Source organism: Eupeodes corollae, chromosome 1, assembly GCF_945859685.1.
Source record: "Eupeodes corollae chromosome 1, idEupCoro1.1, whole genome shotgun sequence".
Classification (NCBI taxonomy): Eukaryota; Metazoa; Arthropoda; class Insecta; order Diptera; family Syrphidae; genus Eupeodes; species Eupeodes corollae.
Genome location: NC_079147.1, coordinates 98,330,352 through 98,337,607, shown reverse-complemented (window position 1 = coordinate 98,337,607; position 7,256 = coordinate 98,330,352). Strand labels below are relative to the sequence as shown.

Here is a 7,256-nt window from a genome sequence, read left to right as displayed (position 1 = left end):
TTTGCGGACCTTCAACAGCGAGTTGATGCGACAGAATTCTTTCAAATTTAATTTTTATAATGATGTAATTTTGAATGGTGGGGAGGGGGGTGGTTAAGGAAGACAAGGCTACACAAAAACGCTTTCATCAGGCAAGGGTTGATTGGTGTCGAAACTGGAAACAAACTAAAATTAATTTCAACAATAAAGAAACATTTATAAAATATCCATAAGTACATAACCACCAAGGTGTGGCGCGTGCGGCGGAAATTGCCCTGGTACGATTTAATTAAGCCCTTTCCGTTTCCGCTTTTTTCGTCGCGAGTGTCGGTCGTGTTCTATACTATCAAATCGAATCGTCGTGTCGGTCGCTATCACGCTGCGACGCGTAGCATCGCTTATTTTCGGTCGCCCAAAAGTCAAAAGCTGCTCAAAAATGTATGTGATCATTAGTCAATGCAATTAAAAAATTATTCAAACAGATTACACGGTTTTAGACGTGCGGCATATTTAACACATCAATGCCCGTGTGCTTTCGCTAATTTGTATGCAAATTTCGTTGAAAATTGAAAATTACTTCAATTATTTAGTTAATTGATTATTTTGCCAGCGCTAGAGAGACTGGGCTTCGATATTTGCGTGCTTACTCGTATATAAATATATTTGCATTTCGATTTTTATTACTTTTATAAATAAGCATGGATATAGAGCATTACCTAAAAGTATATAGGCAGTTATATAAGTTTATTTAGGAGTATAGATGGGCTGGCTTTGATGTTACATCGAGGAACATCAACATTTTCGACATTTAGGTATCGACGATTCACGGCGCGGCGGCGGCTACCATGATCAAAGTATAGATGTTTAGGGAATAAAATAGGGTTTGAAAGACATCATAGGCTAGCTCACCCTCCCCCCCCCCATCCAAACAACCTCTAAGTCTACCACACCAAGGCCTTGTAGAAATTTCCATGTAATTTAAATTGAATTTCCATATAAATTGACAATTTACGTTACACAAAAGACTAGGAATAGGTGAGGTGGTACTTGTACAATAGAGGAGTATCTCTATAGGTGGATGGATTCACTTCCTTTTGGTTCTAGGACATTGAACACAATTCCAAGTAAATGAAAATCGTAAGGAACTGGTTAGGTTATAGGTTTGGGTTGTTTTCAAAGCGTATTTGGCATAGGCAACAGATACAGTGCGGGTTTGTTAAGAAGTTCGACATAGAATATCGGCATCGTGGAACGTTTAGGTCGTTTATGTAGTTCATTGTGTGAAGTCAAAGTTTTGTTTATTTAGTAAACGTGTCTTCGTTAATCAAATTATTTGAAATTCGATAGGATTTGTTAATGGAACTCATTTTATGTTGTTCTGCATATTGATATTCATCACAGGTTCGAAGGTAAGTTGTATCAGTGTTGTATGGAAATAGGTATACGTAGGTAAGGTATGGCTCGCGCAGTTATTTTAGTTTGGTATTACTACTTTAGCTTAGCGTGTTTTTTATTAAAATAAATAAATTGGGTGGCGGAACAGTCCGTTGAGAACTAGGGCCTAGTGTCTAACCACTCTCAACCATTCCTGTGTGCGAGTATTGTTTTCAGGGAAGGAGGGGACCTACAGTTTTAAGCCCAATCCGAACGACTAATCCGAGAAAGCACTTTTCGTGACAAGAATTACTCTTGGAGAATTTGTCAATTCTTTGCAAGAGGCAGTACCCGTGCAAAAAAAACTTTGGATGGCATAGGTTAGGTTATGTTGAGGGGCTGACAGTTGATGTTTTAACCGTCACACTTAGATCAATACAGATCCATTGTGATACCCGAAAGTATTGCTACTCAAGCTAATAAGAAAAACCTATGTGTTCAGTTAGTCAAGCCATTTAGAGGCTTTGACGAAGTTCAGAATGTTCGTACTTGACGTACTAGAGAGTTCTTTTAAATCCCAGAAGAAATAATTGCCAAGCAGTTTATTCCTTTGAGGGGAGAGTGCGGGACAGTGACACAGAAAGTGCGGAGTATCTTCATGCACCTTCCGTCACCCTATCCTCTGCAAAGATCAGTTGAACTGATTCTCATCTTTTTCATATGATAACCTAACAGATTATGTCCGGTCATTATGCTCACAAGAGATCGAAGTGATTGGATTGCATAGGCAGAGATCGAACCCAAGACCTCTGGCATGACAGTCCAAAGCACTTTAATTTAAATTTATTTGTATTCATTAATTCTTAAAACAAAGACAAAAATTCGTACAACTAGCCTAATTAACCATAGCCAACCACAGCAGCAAATCTAACTATCCAAAGAACTACAAGGGGTTTCTGTAAGGCTTTTTAAAGATTTTAAATCTATCAGTCCGCACCTAGAGTCATAATTGGGCAAACCATTTGACCATCTGAAATTCCTTATAGCAAAGCACGTGAATCTTCTTTGAATATTTTCGATCCTGTCTGAGGAATTTTGATAAAAAGGAGATAGGTAAATCGTGTTCAGAGTATAACTATCTTTAAATAACCCCATGTTGCGTTTTAAAAAACCTATTTTTGAAATAATAAAATGTATGTGTTCAGAAAAAGAAAACTTAGTGTCAAAACAACAACAAGGACCTTTATTTCATTCACGATTGAAAGACTTTCATTATCGAGACTGTAATTGAACAGCACTTTACTAGTTGTACGAGAAGCTCTAAATATTTTACATTTAGAGAGATGATTATATTTACACCAATTGAAAAACGCATCTATATCTTTTTGAAAGTTAACACAATCTTCAACTGAAGAAATTTGGGAATATACTCGTAGTTTCAAGTCATCTGCGAACATCAAACAATTAGAAAACTGCAGACACTTCGGAATGTTATTGACGGACAGATTGAAAAGTAGGGGTCCCAAATGACATCCCTGAGGCAGTCCCGATAAGACTTCAATAAAAAGGATTGATTGCCTTTGATTTTAGCAATCTGTTTTCGATTTGAAGATTCTAACCATTTAAGAAAACCGAATCTGAATCCCATCCTCTCCAACTTTTTTTAATAGAAGTTTATGATGGACTCTATCGAACGCTTTCACAAAATCCGTATACAAAACATCGACCTGCCTTCTTTTTTCAAAAGCAGATAAGGAAAAACTTGTAAACAGACAAAAATTCGTAGAAGTGGAGCGACCCCTACAAAATCCATGCTGTCTTGAAGATATTATGTTTTTCACTGTGAAACTAAGTCTATTGAACACCATAACTTTTATAAATAGGACTGATGGATGATATTTTGCCCTCTTCTAGAAAAACGCCAGAATGGAGCGATTTAATTTTTAGTACTTTACAAAGCGAAACAGCACATTCCGATATCAAAAGAGGAGGAATCGAATCTACTCCGTCTTTTATATTAACATCAAGAGAAGCTAACCAGATACCGAGGTACTTCACTACACTTTTTCTCGCTAATGGTTGCCAGTAAAGATCAACGATGACCATCTTGTGCCAATTCTTGCAAGTATCCCTCATGGCCCTAGACAACGGAGTCCAGAACAGAATTGTCTCTGACTTCTGGACATTTATTTTGAGTTTTCATTCGTCGCAATATCGCTGAATCTTGTCGAAATCCCGTTGCAAGACAATTCCAATAAACTCAACCTTTTGGGTCGTTCTATATGCAATTAGATCGTCGGCGTACGCAATTGCCTTTGTAAGACTACCCATCAGATCGCTGGTGTAAATACTGAAGAGAATCGGCGAACTCACCGCTCCCTGTTGAAGATTATTTTTAAATAAGAATGTTGTGGCAGAAGTTACATTGCCACTTTTGACAACAAACTTCCTACCGTTAAGCATATCATAAAGTATATATAACGACGGTTTGCTTATGCCAAGCCTGCTCAGTTTTAGGTAAAGACCCTCTAACCATACGGTGTCAAAGACATTTTCCAAATCAACCAGAACAGCATCTGTGCATTGTTGTTTTCATTTATTCCATTGGTTCGAGTTCAGACGCAGCATGAATTGTGTCATGACACGCCTTGAACTGAACTGTTTATCCGGAATTATTTTGTTGTCCGCAGCCCACTTAGTCAGAGCCTTATAGATTATCCCTTCGAAAACTTTGCTGATGCTCGGAAGAAGACTTATCGACCGCAGATTCGACGGGTTGGAGTTTTCCTTTTCCTTTTTCGGGAAATTATTAACCACGGCGCGGCGGTCTTCCAATACAACGCACTTACCATCACACCAAGGGTATTACTTTTAAAGTCAATACTTTCGTTTATTCACGAGATATCGAGAACCGAACATCAAGTTTTGATTTAGCCTACTTTTTTTTGCCTACTATAAAAACTGTAAATTTGATCTTTCCCAAAAATCAACAAAATAAAGAAAACAATGTATATTTTGTATAAGATTACATTAGTTGGAAGCCGATATCTTTAATATTGAAGTAGAAAATTCATTTTTACCAACTTTGAGTAAAGTCAATCAAATTTTTTTAAAAGTCTTTTCTGCATATTTCTGAATTATTATCTGCAGAACAACGTTAATTTGAAGTCGATATTTCCTCTGGTTCTTGAGCTATGGATGACGAAAAAAACACACGCACGCACACACATCTTTCTAAAAAGCTTTTATTTTGACTCTAGGGAACTTGAAACGTTGAGAAATGTCAAAATGTTCAATTCAACAAAACGGACCGATTAAAATAACTTCCTATGGTAAGTTTAAAACACAGTTAACTGTCGTTATCTATGAAAATAGTTTCGGGAAGACAGTTGGGCAGTCCTGTAAATATTAGGTACCACTCTTTTTTTTCTAATTTTTTTCGAAATAAATCACAAGAGAAAATAGTTTTCATGACGGTTCGTTAAATATGACATAAGTAGGACAGTTAACAGAATTTTTTGTTGGTCAATACAAAAGTAACTTTTTATTGTTCTCTCTCTTTTTCTTATAAATAAAGAAGAGTTAGTCCGTTAACTATAAAATCCATTGCTCATATAAAAGGTGTTGGCAAACGAGTCCAGTTCAATCTATTTATTAGGTGTTCAGTTCACAAGCCAGCTAATCAGTGTTCTTAGCTAACTTTTGTAAAATGGCCGGAAATATAAAAGTGGAATGAATTATCTCAAATATTTGAGTCCAAAATCATTTTTTAACAACTTTTGTTAATTTTTTTCAGTTTTTAATTATTTTGTAAAAAAACTGTCAATTCGATTTTTTTCAAAATTTTACTGAATGTTGACAACAATATTTTTTTAAAGATAAAAGTAGTTTAAAGCCAATATCTCAAACTTTTGAAAAGATATTTGAGTCGAAAATCTATTTTTAGCAACTTTTATTATTATTAAAATTTTACATAATTTTTTAAATAACCTTATTTTAAATTTTTACAAAATAAATATAGCCATATATTTTCTTACAGTTCTAAAAAGAAAAATTTCTATAATGTCTGAAAAATTAATTTTGGGAACAACATTGAAAATTAATTAGAAAACATTTTGCTAAAACCTAAATGTAATTCGTTTTTTGATAACGGCTGGACCGATTTAAATCAAATGTATCGTAATTGATAGGCAAGGAGCAGTATACCAAAAATACCTCCTTAGTTCACGTGGTCATTTTGATCCATTTTAAAAGGAATGTCTTTTGTTAAAATGAATTTTGTTTAAATAAGCTTGCCCTTTAGTCCAACTTCGGTGGTATTGTATGAAGTACAGAAATTCGTTCCTTAGACCGCCTCTGGCTGGTCTTTAGTACTTTTTTAATAGAATTGTCTTGAAAAGAGAATATTTGTTGCTAGGCACAAGGCTCGCAATTGTATAAAATGACCATAAGTGCCCAGGTAGCTCAGTTGGTAGAGCGTTGGACTTTTAATCCAACGGTCCAGGGTTCAAGTCCCTGCTCGGGCGGTTAGTTTTTTTCTGTTCATTCAATACAAAGTTAAATCAATATCTCATAATTTTAGAACATACCGAGAAATAGATAAAACAACATACTCGTATATGTGTGTAATTATTAAACAAAGTTGATAGTCTGTCTATAAAGATAAAAGAAGAACAAAATAATTTTGTTTGAAAAGTTATGCACAGGGAAGTATAGAACATACCCTTCATAGGACCAAGTCTTCCAAAATATATTTCTAAATACAAAACATTACCCGCGGTGCGTTGGACTCTTACAGACAAACATGACTTGGAGACTTGGAAAACTCAAAAACTTGTACAGAAGATTTACAGACCCAAACGAATTGGAGGTTAGGACACTGAAGTCGTCAATAAAAAATGTCAATCTGTTGATTTAGGAGAATTACAGGTTATATATTAACAAGTACTGGAACCGCAAGATTCGGTCAGTTAATTCCGGTGACCCTAGCATGTTCCCTAAAATCTACAAGATATTAAGGGAAAAGAACTATAATGACCTTCCGTGTCTGAAACTTAAAAGAACTGAAGCGAACAGAGACGTACTTATGTTTTAAAAGCTTATAAACATGGTCCAGTTAATAAGTTTAATTTGTATTGACCTATTGACTTGAATATTGTTTGATACCAGTTTGTAAGCAGAATGTCAACACAGACCTTTAGAAAATATTCGAGAGGCTATCAGTGTTAAGAACAAGAAACATTTAACAAGACAACTTTTGAAAATAAAGTTGTCACCAAGTTGTTTTTGAGATAATTTAATAGCACTTTCTATCTCATCTATCGAAAACCGAACTTAACAATTGAAAATAGTGATTTGTTTGGGCTTGACGATTATCTTCGCTCGCTGTATTGCTAAGCCATGGTGTACTGAAATCTAAGCACAGTTTTTAACTTCAAAATTCATTTAAAAATATTGATATAAAGAATCAGTCAATTTTTGCTATACCCAACATTTAAACGTCTAGCAAATTAATACATCTTCATTTATGAAGATGACTCTATTAAAAAATGTATGATTTCATTTCAGAGCCAAAATCATACTAAAAAACTTCATTTTAATTCTCAATCATCAACTATTATATTCTTGTATAAGCACATTCCTAAATGCGCCTTCATATTATACTGGTTACGTACAAATATAATGAAAATGTAAATCTTAACCAATTAAGATTCCATAACAAGGACATTTAAGGTTATGAACATCTGACCGCAAAGAACATCATAAAACATAATTTCAAACACAAAACTTTTAGATAGAAACATTTTTGTAAATGTGTGTGTGTGTATTTAAGGAAGACAAACATGACGACGTTATTATGTTTTCCAAGACACCTTGTTGCAAGAATATCCTTAGATAGGAAA

At 34.7% G+C, this 7,256-nt stretch overlaps 1 non-coding gene across 1 annotated transcript; it reads left to right on the top strand.

Annotated features, from left to right (window-relative positions):
- The first annotated feature begins 5,806 nt into the window (after window positions 1–5,806).
- On the top strand, window positions 5,807–5,879 carry Trnak-uuu (transfer RNA lysine (anticodon UUU)). The gene has a single exon. It is a non-coding gene; the product is annotated as a tRNA-Lys (tRNA).
- The last annotated feature ends 1,377 nt before the right edge of the window (window positions 5,880–7,256 follow it).